Here is a 12,523-nt window from a genome sequence, read left to right on the forward strand (position 1 = left end):
GTGCATACATGTATAATGGTCAGCTGATATAACCAGCCTTCGGCGTCACATACCGGCTTTACACCCTCACACCTAACGCACATGTACATACTGACCACTCATCACTTAGGGACCAGGCCACATTTGTCGTACGACCGCAAACTGAAGTACGTTCGTCGTATTTTTGGATTATGCATGGTCGTACGTGTGTTGTACCAGCCACGAAACTTGCTGTCTTAATTCCTTGTTGGCGGTTCGTTCTATCCAAGTCTGCCTGAAAATTCTTCGAGATAAAAATCGTATGACGGCCTGAAGGACGAATGTGCATTTATATAGCAGACTTCTTCCCCGTGGGAGGGAAGGGGGGGGGGGGGTTGTCTTATTATGTATTATTTTTGTACTGCATATCTTCGGTGCTCTCGAAGCAGAGGTTAGGCTCCGGCTGTCTCTTTTCGTAGGCGTTTTTATCGGGCTTTATATAGGTCATTAAAAGCGGTACAAAATATAAAGCCCGATAAAAACGTTTGAAATGCAGCCGGAGCCTAACCTCTGCTTGGAGATTATATCTAAGGTGTTGTCGGGTCTCTGACAGTATATGTTAGTATGGAACAGCTAGTTTTAATCCCCGTTTGCGTTCAAGTCACCGACTGGGAGCAGGCCTTAGGCTGGACGGCTGCGAGATATCAGGTAGCAACCAGAAAGCTGTTATGCAGTCAAGAAAACAAAACATGATGAGCCTCAACGACGACGTCTGGTTTCGAGGCTATTATTATACCAAAGGAACATCCACCTGTTGTGTAGCCTTTTTAGCTGGCTTTTCTGGGGCATATAAGATGTTTCATTATTGCACTCTATGTGTTGTGACAGAGCCTTGTAATTTGGCCTCTGTTTGTGTTGAACTCCTGCTATAAAATTCCAAAGAGTTGTTATTACGACGTCGCACGCGCCATTCTGGGAGGCAAAGATCCGTAATGTTTTCCCTGGTTCCAGTCGGGAAGTGGATACAAATCACGGTGATGAGTTCATCCTCACAGCTGTAAATCCAAGGTTTTATGACGTTCTGCGCAACCAGGATTGATATTACCCAGGAAATACATTCACGGCAGAACGTCGCCCTAGAGGGGAGTTAAGGAAAAAGCAATCAAGGACGTGGGGAGTGAGTTTGGGGGGTTGTCTTTGAGTCGAGATTTACAAGGCGCGTCAACTCACCGGTGTATATACTGTTAAACTTGCTGCTGAATGCCCATAGTACTGACAGCATTGCGAGCAGTCTACGTAAAGGTGGTATCTCAATGCGCTTGGGGCACCGGTGCGGCACTGCGGGGTTCGTTCACTGAGGCACTGTTGTTTTATGTTTTTTGATAATTTAGATATTGTGTAATACGTAAAAGTATGACTTGGAAGACAACAAAATATAAAAAAAACGTATTAATAACATTCGTTATTCATGTCTGAAATTCGTTGAGTAATCTTTCGAACCCCGCAGGTGCCCCAAAAAATAAGTGCAGTGAGATACCACCTTTAAGCTTGCTGCTGAATGCCCATAGTAGTACTGACAACAGTACGGGCAGCCCAGCCTTAGCTGTGGTGAGGGGAAAGTAGCTATATAGCTTATAGCTTAGGGAAGCAATAAAGCGTTGAGCCGCGAGAGTGGCGATACAGCGAAAGTCGCATCACCTAGGAAAAAGTTGCCGAAGAGGCATTTAATTTAGGACTACCCCATCCGGAGGTTTATATCTTGTTGCATTGCTAGGCATAGTAGGGAAAGTACAATGAGAGCAATGTATCATATGTATCAAGTCGCTAGGGGGCCTAAAATGCAATCATATCAAGACCTACCCGTATACGAAATACATCCAGCCCTTCCAGAGTTATGCTGTCCATCTACAGACAGACAAACATACTCAAACAGCACACACATACACTGGTTTGCAACGTCTGGAAGAGTCAGAAATCGACTCCATGTGTAGTCTTGTTGTAAAAAAATTGTTTACGTCGTTGGGTTATATTATGTTCACCACTATACAACGGCCTAATGGACCTTGACTTGTATTCGTTTTGAAGATATATGTATGCTATATGCAAGATGACCTCTTCTTTTAACAAAATGACAACGAGTATAGAAAGAAAAGAGTTGAACGATACGCTCAGTACGTAGACGGCATGGATAACCAATTCCTAAGACAGAAAACAAATGTCCCAGAATTGAGGACAAGCAGATTCATCGTACTTCTTGACTTGCTGCATATGAGCAGGGATGGTGCGATGCGTGAGCTCCATGGCGAGCGAGTACAAACAAATCAAGCTTGGCCTTGGGAATATAAAATATATACAAACCCCTGGACACCTAAAAAGGGCACATACAGCGCTGTGCAACAGCCGGAAGGACTTTGGGGAAAAGATTCTTCCAGCTTATGAATACTTCTTTTATCAGATTCAGCGGAGGTGCGGGAAAAGGGCTTTAGGCAAGGGACCTTTCGTAAATATTTATAACGATCAGAGGATTCAAGTTCACCCTGGTCGTTGGAAGGGACTCAGAGTAGATATAAATCTTGGGAAGGAGTGCTCGTCAGGTTCCAGAGTTCGTGCATTAGTCATGGAGAGGTCAAAACACGAGCAGACGTTTGGGGGAAGATGGGAGCTGAACAAGGATGCTGTAGTACTCAGGGGACGGAGATGTTTTTAATACATAGGCGAAGGGACAACTTGAATAGTTGAATCTTCGCGAAAACTTTAGCGTTCCTTAGAGAAGAGACGTCAGAAAGATTGATCAAACGGGAGAGATACAGTGGTGTCAGAGCGGCGTTCCCTTCCCCTAAAACATTCTTTCTAGCTCGTCTTACGATTTTGATTTCCTAGGATTGCCAAGCAGGCTGTGGCAGAACCAAACACTGACAAAGATCTAAGACAGCCATTTCAGTAAGAAGATTGAATAGAATCTTGTGTACGTGCACAACTAACCCAAGAATGCCCACATAATTAGTTTGCAATCGAAGGACGATCGTAGGACGAATGTAACCAGGCACTACCATATAGTTCGAAGGAGGGAGGAAGAAATCGTGGGATATCTGTTTTTTATAGAATAGGAGAAAATATGTCTACACCGTTTTCACATTTGGAGCCAAATTCGGAACTCTTATTTCCGACATTGAATTCATCCACATATCCCTCTGTCCAACATCAGTCTTCGTCAAGGAATGAGCAATCCATCACTTACGTCACGCCGTCGAGCTAAACATGGGTACGGTTTTGACAAAAAGAATCATTTCCGAACACTTTCATACGTGTTAAAGTTAACTATAGAGCACAAGACTTACCAATCAAGTCAAGTTCAACGGCATGCTTTCCCCATGGCCACGTTCAATGCTGTTGCTGCCAGTAGCGATGTCAGTAACCAAGAACACAGCCACTCTGTAGAAATGATTTCAGCTCCCTCCTTTCAGCCGGCTAAAAGATAAGTGTGCCGCTCACAAGGGAGAACGTTGCTGCGAGCTAAAGAACAACAGCTCTACCCGGCCCACCTCCCAAATGCGACTGTAATTCTTTTGTATAATGCGAGGATTATGATTGACGCACGCCGTACACACCGTGGGTTGGAATTAATCCTGCATTAGATCTCCGAAGCATTATATCCACATCGTATGGACAATCTGATTTGTGGCATAGGAAACACCAGTTAATTGAGATCTATATCATTGCCCGAGTCCATTTGCATATTCGCACTGACAAATAGGGCACACACAGTTAGGAACGGATTAAATGTGAAATTAGATCAATCAAGTGGAAATACAATGTCATTGCGTAAGTTATGGACACCACAGCTGGGCTTTACTGGCTAAAGGCTCAAAGATTAATAATAGTCCAGGGTTCTAAGTGCGATGCGTTATAGAAGCATGAAAGCAAGGAGCTCTGTCATATACGTACAATGTGCGCTGTACGATTGTCGTACGCAAGGCTTTCCTGGAATGATAATGTTCGTGTCTTGCAATTCTGCTCTCTTGTCACAGAAAGGGTTTTCTTAAGAATTTGTTGGTTCTGTCTGCTTGAAAATTGCACGACATCAAAAACACACATTGACGTACTATACATGTGATGCGCATGGACTTTGGCTAATGTTGAGACTTATTCCAGAAAGATGCAATGCGCCATACCTGGTGTAGATGGCGCTTTGAGTGTTGATAAAACGTAAGAGAAACATCCATTTCATATAACATTATCAAGAAAATGTTGTGATGTATGATGTTTGAGCGAACTTATTATTTTTCAATCGGATATCATAAATTCAATGCTTTCGTTAACAGACAAAGCAAACAAACACGAGTTGCAGAGTCAAAAATCAAACAAATACGAACCGTGTTCGAAAAACAGGCCAGTACCAACAAAATCCACCAGAGGAGCCTCAGTTTAATCATTTCTTTTCGAGCATACCATATTCCATGATAAACCATCAATGGCTTCTTGAATCAATTTCATCCTGTTCAATCTCAAACAAACCGTGACATCGACGTTACCGAATACTTAATCTTTCTATATCATCGTAGCGCAGGTAACAACGTTCTACGTTCACAGTATTGATTCCTATAATTAATCCGATTGGACCTTCACCTACCTAGTAGTGTGTCCATTGTGGAAACCACCGATCTTTCAGAAGAAAGTTGGCTGCACCCACAGAGGGATTGGGTAAGACTTATTAAGATACAACCCTCGTAGCCATGGACGTGACTTTACTGTTGATGCACCGCTAATACGGATTAGAGCGCCACCAGAGATTGGTGGCAGTAATTGGTTGGTAGATTCCAGTCTGGCTCTTAAAGTGCCTTTTGTGATTAACACGGCATCTTAGACTTTGATCTTAGCTGTCGTTCCTGACTTTCTGAGACAGGAAACTGAAAAGCTTGCCAACTTTTTAGGAATCTACAAGTAGATGTGTTCGTCTCTGTTATACGCGCGTTTTTGCAGTATTTTGTACGCCTTTTCAGTAGTGCACCGTTAATATACAAAGTCTTTGCCTTCCCCTACTGCTGTATCGTTAGCTACGTTCAATCAGTTGGTTAAATGTCTGATTATCTAAAAAAAGGAACGAAACTCAAGTAAAACACTGATGCTTGAAACTGAGAAGTCACATACATTAGTCCAGATGGTATAGGTATGAGTACTGTATAGGTATTCTCCAAGCAGAGGTTGGGTTTGGGGGATAGTACTGTCCGGTATTTTTACCTGCTTTAAAAATACCGGACACTTTTATCCCCCAAACCTAACCTCTGCTTGTAAAAAATCCCATCCACTACTATCCCCGCGACCCAACATCTGCTTGTAAAAATCTAAGCCACTACTATCCCCGCGAGTATAGGGTCTTGCAACATTTGTCGTACGGTCGTCGCACGATCGCAAACTGCGGTCTTCCTTGGGCCACAGGACAGTCTTCCATGCCTTGCCGGTGGTTGTTTCTGGTACAGCCTACTTCAAATTCCTGCGACATCAAATGTTACAATGACTGTAGCCGCGCTGTTAGCAGTGAACAATTTCTGTCGGGCATATCGTATGGCATGTACTTGTCGCTGAAAAGTGGCATTTTATTATTGCCTCACTCGTCCGCTTGATCAGTGTTACCGTTAACTCATGATCAGAACATTTCGATCACACATATCACGCACGCCACCTAGCGGCTGCACATTAGTCTGATAATTGTGGCGAATACGTGGAACGTGGAACTCATATGGCAAAAGTGCGAATGTGATTCATTAAATAGAATCTAACAGAATCTAAGATCATGATCATAAAGCTAAAAATCTCCAAACGTTTCATAACAATACAATACTATACAATATGATAATACAGACATATACTTACATAAACGACGCTAAACCCAGTTAACGTTACACATAATTTCTAAATATTGACACAATTTCTTCAGGAAGAAAGCGAAGGGCAAGGAAAGAGTTGTGCGGTTACGGTTTCTTGAAATTATTGCCTTTTGCATCAAAACCATGCCAGGCGTCCAAGTATCGCTTGCTCACTGAGCCGGAATATTAATATTGCTAGCAACGTTATGATGAATGCGAACAGATTGCACCATAAATATGTCTTCTTTATCCAACGAACAACGACATATTGATGTTGTTTTCCATGCAGTTCAGCACCCTATATGTTACAATTTACGCATAGGTCAATGGAAGGTAAGTCAGTGAGTGATTAGAGTTCTATAGTTTTGAAAGAGATGGATGTCGGCTTCAAAGATGACTAATGAAGGAAGCGAGACCGAGACATTTATATCTGTCTTCTTGAGAGAAACGCCACATGTTTTCAGTAAATCACTTTGTAGCTGTGACTTTAGCAGTAAATAACATCTGCCAAACAGAAAGTTTACCACAACCATGGTCGTATAAAACGTTATAAAAAAGGACAAAATTTATTCCAACACAACCGTCCAGACTTGTGATGTCAGCAACGAGTCAAAGGTTGTTGGAAGTCGGTACCGGCGTCCGTCTTTGCTAAGCTAGGGAAGTTCTTAAAAATGGCATGTACGACTCACGTTTTACATTTGGCATATCTAAACTGGTATCATCTTGGTTTCAAATTCCTCTTTGACACAAATCATTGAAATTCTTTTCAACCTCATTATAGGTCAAAAGTGCTAATTAAAATTGTTTCCCTTTCGCACTTAACTTTCACTTTCCTAACACTCTAAAATTATTGTATCAGTACCTCAAAACATAAGGAAATAAAGATAACACGCCTGCCAAGTTTTGCCAAGATATTGTCCTTGAAGGACCTTTCATGAGATGATATATTGTTACAGTTTACACCTATAACCTATAAGCCATACGCAACACCAGACTCAATTGGGTACACTGCTAAGTGCTAAGCCTACCGAAACATATAGTGCGCCAAAAAGTAGTTACTCGAGCAACTGGATATGGTTTTGGAAACGGTCAGACGTTTCGGATAGAATCCACTATCCTTCGTCAGTGACACTGAAGTGATCTGGAAAAGACTGAATTTTTTGTACCCTAACTATAAATGAAGACAATTTTAGATGTCCAATCGGAGACATTTTAAGACAAGTCAAGCTGAAGAAAATTTGGATTTCCAATAACAAACAAAGGAAGGACAAAGTCAAGCATATAGTGTTTTCGGCTACACGACCGACCATTGCAAATATTACCTACCCTGTTTTTTTAGCACTGCTAGCGAGGGACACAAACTTTCGATCTGGGAGATTAAAACGTTTCCAACACATCTTCTTCCTTTCTGTTTAACAGAAAAGTAAACGAATCTAAACAGACCCACTAAACCTAGGTCCCTCTTATCTTCACCCCTCCATAATAGCTCAATCAAAATATAATGTTGAACATACAGATGTCGTGACGCATTTCAACTTTGCATTATCAAACTGCATAACATGTTGGGTCACCTTGGCCGAAATCTTAAAAAAAAAAGATAATTCCTAATTCCTACTCATTTTCTCAGGGTCGTAGTCGGAAAGACAACATTTTTGTTAGGCCTTGTTTCATATTAACCTCATTGATTTTGATTTTGCTACTTGTTGTGCTGTCTTCTACATGTTTATTTTTTGCACCTGGGTCAGTTCCCCAGCGATTGGCATCAACAGTGATTTGTACCCAGTCTATATTCATGTATTCTGTTTGACTGTTGAGTCACCCGAGGAGTTTGAAGATAAACTGTTTGAGATAAGGATTGGACGCAGAAAGTCTCGATCTGGTTTATTATTCCGTTTGTGGCTTCCTAAGGCGTGTAAAAAGGCTCTTAAATGTTATCGCCTTCTTGTGTATACGCGTTAAAAGTACCTTAAGGTGATGACTGATCGAGTAGATAAGACATGTTCTGCAATGTCAAGGCAATACAAGTTTCCTGACTCTTTTCTTAAAGTTGTCAAGTTTTCTTTAAATTGAGTTAACAATTCTATGATATCATCTAATGTCCTTTTGTTGTTTTGTTGTATTTGCATCTATCCTTTTGATCATTTGACCGTCAGAACGTACTAGTATGTAGCAACAATGTTAGAAGTGGGAACGCATAGCGCAGTGGGTCCGTGTAGCGCAGTGGGCCCGTGTTTGCCTCGAGACCGAGAGGTCGCGGGTTCAAATCCGGCTGCCGTGTTGCTGATCTTGTGCCCTTGGGAAAGACACTTTACAAGACTTTCCTCACTTTACTCAGGTGAAAATGAGTGAGGTCCCTCGGATAGGGCGTTAAATTGAGGCCCCGTGTCTGGGGAGAATCATACACCGGCACCGACCGATGGTGCGATGTGTGTGGATCAAACCATTCCGGCCAAAATGGGGTAGGGAATCTCCCAAGCAGCCTCGTAACCCCTGCTTCGTCTATTGAGTCAGTGAAGTCAAGCTTGCCTAAGCTTGATGTTTTTGACCTAGGGAGAAGAGATGCTGCTACAGTTATCTTCATCTTCATGGTGGTAACCTACGAACCTGATTTTTTTTTAAAAGGCAACTTGTACAATGTAATGCAATCGGAGAATATTGGATAACACCTTGGTGTCAGAAACCTTACATATCGACAGTGAAATCTATTTTATCCAAAAGTTGCCACGTGTACCTTACTGAGTAACTCTCCACATATTTGTAGGGATAAAAGCAAGAGATGGAAAGGGCAGTTTTGTAAAGCTGAAGTTTCAATCTGCTTCAACAGATTCTGGAACATACATAATGTCACATTCCACAGTTCATAACTTCTGGTATAGTTGACCTGACGATTACTGAAGTATCTTGCTACAAAGGTGCTGAGGGTACAGGTCGCATATTGCAGCATCAGCCAGTAAATGTAGGTGTGTATGTGTGTGTCGAATGCTGCTCTGTGTGAAGCATGTCTGAAACTGGCAGCAATGCTTGAAGCTGCAGATCTCCAGCTGAGATCAAAGGCCAGACTCTGCTATTACACACTCTACTTAGCAGAGTCGGGGAATCTTTGATAGAACAGCGGAACGGTGACCCCTATACGCCTGCCTCGGAGCGGAGTACGCCTGCAAAATAGTCAATCCTGACAGCTAGGGTGGAAGGGTTACAGGATGAAGACGGATAACACCTATTACAATCATTATTGAGGTTATTGAGGTCCTCATTATTAATCACGTATCGTTGAAAATTTCTACTGATGGCTACTGTTAGAAGCCGATACCGACCCCCGTCTCTTGCCAAATAACTTTGGTTATTTCATTTCATTCTGCTTTTTAAAACGATGATTACTGAAGACTTCAACGAAAGATTAGCATTGGATGTCAAAAGAGCTGAATACTGTCTACGACGTATCATCAAGGCACCTTGAGTGACTTGCTAATGAAAAGCAAGCTTTCATTTGCTAATGAAAAGCAAACTCTCTGAGTTCAATGTGGTGATCTTGCTGAATGTATTTACTATATTTCCTCATTCGTGTTTGGAATGAATGCGACCTTTGAGCTTACAATTTCTAGTACAAAGAGCACAGTGCTTGTGTTTAAGAAATCATGTAAAGGTCGATTGAAAGGTTCCCATCATGAAAACGGAGGTTGGCGTAGAGTTAATTCATTCTACACGGCTGATTTGATACTGAAACGGGTACTGACTGCATACGTAGGTCTTACTGTAATCCTGTTATAGCAACATACCTTGAGGATGATGCATTTGTACAGGAAAATCCACACAGGGAACTGAAGCTTAGGTAATGTTCGATTAGCTTAATGTATTTGCATATATTTCTTTATGTCAGAAGCTTTTGAGTGTCTGAAAATTGCACATGAATACAGTTACAATTGAGCGCAACGTCAAATTAGGTCACAGTGTCTGTCTGATACCGGGCCCCTAGTTTAGTTTAACTCCGAATTTTAAACATCCGGAGGCCCAACCGTGCCCCAAAATAGCCCAGTATCTGCAGGCTGTCCCAAGATACCACGTGGGGGGCACGTCCGAAAGTAACAAATAAACAGCCTGTAAACTATCCGGCGGGGCCCCTTTTCCAGTTGTAAGCGTATGTCTCTATACTATGTAGTACAGTATGTCCCTCAAGAAGAAATATATAACGTGGTCGAAACGTTTTGTACGAACGTTTTATTCTTTAGAATAGATTTCCCTTCTCGGCAAAGTTACATTGACTTTAAGGAAGTTTCCGTCGTTCGTTGGACTGGCTTGATCGATCAGTTCTAGGGCGGAATTGTACAGTATGTGCCCGGGGCAATGTCGGCTCAGGGGTCACCGCATCTTAATCCGTCAAATATTCTTAGCCGGGGTTAACAGCGAGGTCGAAGTCGTAGTGGCTTGGGGCTAGGCTTAAGTGAAGTTCAATTCTTGAGGAAGCCGTGTTTAAGTAGTATCGGTTTTCGGTACAGGTCTGTTCAGAGTAGCTCTAGCATTGATGTGCTTTGAAAGAAACTCAATGTAGTATCAGATAGTCAATGTTTTGGTTATTTCTTTACATAAAAAGGAGAATCTGTATGACATCACATTGCCTAGCATCGCACACAGAGTACAAATGAGAAGTCGCTGTAAGAACGTGTTCGAAACCTGTGATTTTTGTCTTAAGTGCTGGACTTAATCTCCAAACAGATCCTACGATAGCATAAGATAGTATCAAAAGCTTTCAGAGGAGTGAAGCCGGCCTAGGGGTGTGTTTGGCTACCCCTGGCAGCTTTTGATACTAGCTTATGCTACCGTAGGATCTGCTTGGAGATTATATTGGACTATTTCAACTCATATGCAATGTACTGATAGTCTTTGGGTCGTATGTAAACTCTTGAAATGTGATAGAATAATAATTTTGACACTGATTGAGAAACTCTAGATATTTCATGGGGACTTGAGACCTCCGTACTTTTGTGTGTTTTCCGGGTCATTTTTGTCACACTTCGTTTCAAACTTAGTAGTACATTACAGTTATAGGACTTCACAGTGCGGTTAACATATAACCCTGCAAGGGAACTTCAAACATATAGATACACAGTCTGTTTGACACATCCATATCTACGCCAGACCCTTTCTGAGTGCGGAGACTATGATAGGCATTGGCGGTGAACTTGGAACGTCCCTAGTGGCTAACTCCTGTAGCAAGTTCTCCATCCTATTGGTCAGTTTTCAACGCCATCATCATCAAAGAAGTTTGTAGGAGACTATAGGGCATTCGGAGAACAGCTTTCCTCTGACCAAGCAGTTTGTAATGCATGAGGTAGTCCTTTGATCGCTGACCAAACCGAGTCGAGATAAAAGAGTTGGCGTCGTGCCAAATTGCTGTAAGGTTGTGTCATGACTATTCCAGTAATGTGTCTTCTAGTACTGTGCTTTGAGAGGTCCTTTGACATATCCCCCACAAAGAAAAAGTGGGAAAAGAACGAAAAATGAATGTTCAAACAGAATTGTGTGTACCCCCGGGTATTAGAGTTCAACTATGAGGACTAATTGCAATGAAGCTACCTACGTTTCTGAAGTCTTACGTCACTGGTGGATGAAGATAAACTATTTTCCTGTCCGTTTGTTCTGTACAAGCGAGATAAGAGTGGCGTAGGCGTCCCGACATGTGGCGGTGTGCATAAAGATTTGTACAGCCTTCACCTTACTCAGAAAAGTAGTAAAACAGTAAACTTTTAGCACTTCAATATATTGAACTTATCCTTTATTTGTGAAAGGACCACAAAAACGTCCTTTGTTGTTTCCCGAAATAATATCCAGTTTTATTAGATTTATTGTATGTGTGGCTATATTGGTAACGTTAACTTAACTTTGACGACTCTTTGTTGGACCACAAAAAGCGTTATTGAACATAAGACTTAAGACCATGCTAACGCAAAGTCTTATCATTCCGCTGGTACCTTTAAGACCACCACGTAAAAAAGGTGAATTTTTAGGAGATTTCCTAATGCAGTACCAGTAATCCCCGAGGTATGCGCACTTCAGATATCCTGGTGTTCAAAACATTATTGAGGGTGACTCGATAACACGGTTTATACTTAACGTGGCGATCTTAGGTACCTATCGGAAATATGAGAGTTGTCGTTACCCTTGATTGGATAAACAGACAACATATGTGCACAATATTACGAATTAAGTGGCAGGTAGGTTTATTGCCATCTAATATGACAGAATCGTAATCTACTTTGATCAGAATAGATTGGAAATGCTGCCACCATATCGTATTTTACACATCAAAATTACCGAAGCACAAATTCGCTGCAGAGATTACAAACGAAGGGGTTTAGTGCATGATACAGTGTTATTGGAAACAGTCAACGTCCAAGGCCAAGGATAGGGGTGAACGCCCTCTAGTAAGACAACGTTTAAAGACGTCATGTATCATGGCGGTCAGCTGTCTCGGTACACTAGTCGGTAAAAGCTGTAATCTTGGCAGGTAATATTACCTCCATATATCACAAACAACGAGGATCTCCAAGTGCCTCATAAATGTCGGCTCTTATTTGAAGTGTTGGTTAGTTAAAGCTTTGTTTATCCATAACGTCGGCTCTGTTTTATTCAGTTTCTCTCAGCCGCAAGCCAAATAATAGACAGAGTCTTTTCCTATCTATTTCAATCTCATGGACGTTTCCTAT

The sequence above is a fragment of the Branchiostoma floridae genome, chromosome 15 (assembly GCF_000003815.2).
Source record: "Branchiostoma floridae strain S238N-H82 chromosome 15, Bfl_VNyyK, whole genome shotgun sequence".
In the NCBI taxonomy this organism is placed as follows: domain Eukaryota; kingdom Metazoa; phylum Chordata; class Leptocardii; order Amphioxiformes; family Branchiostomatidae; genus Branchiostoma; species Branchiostoma floridae.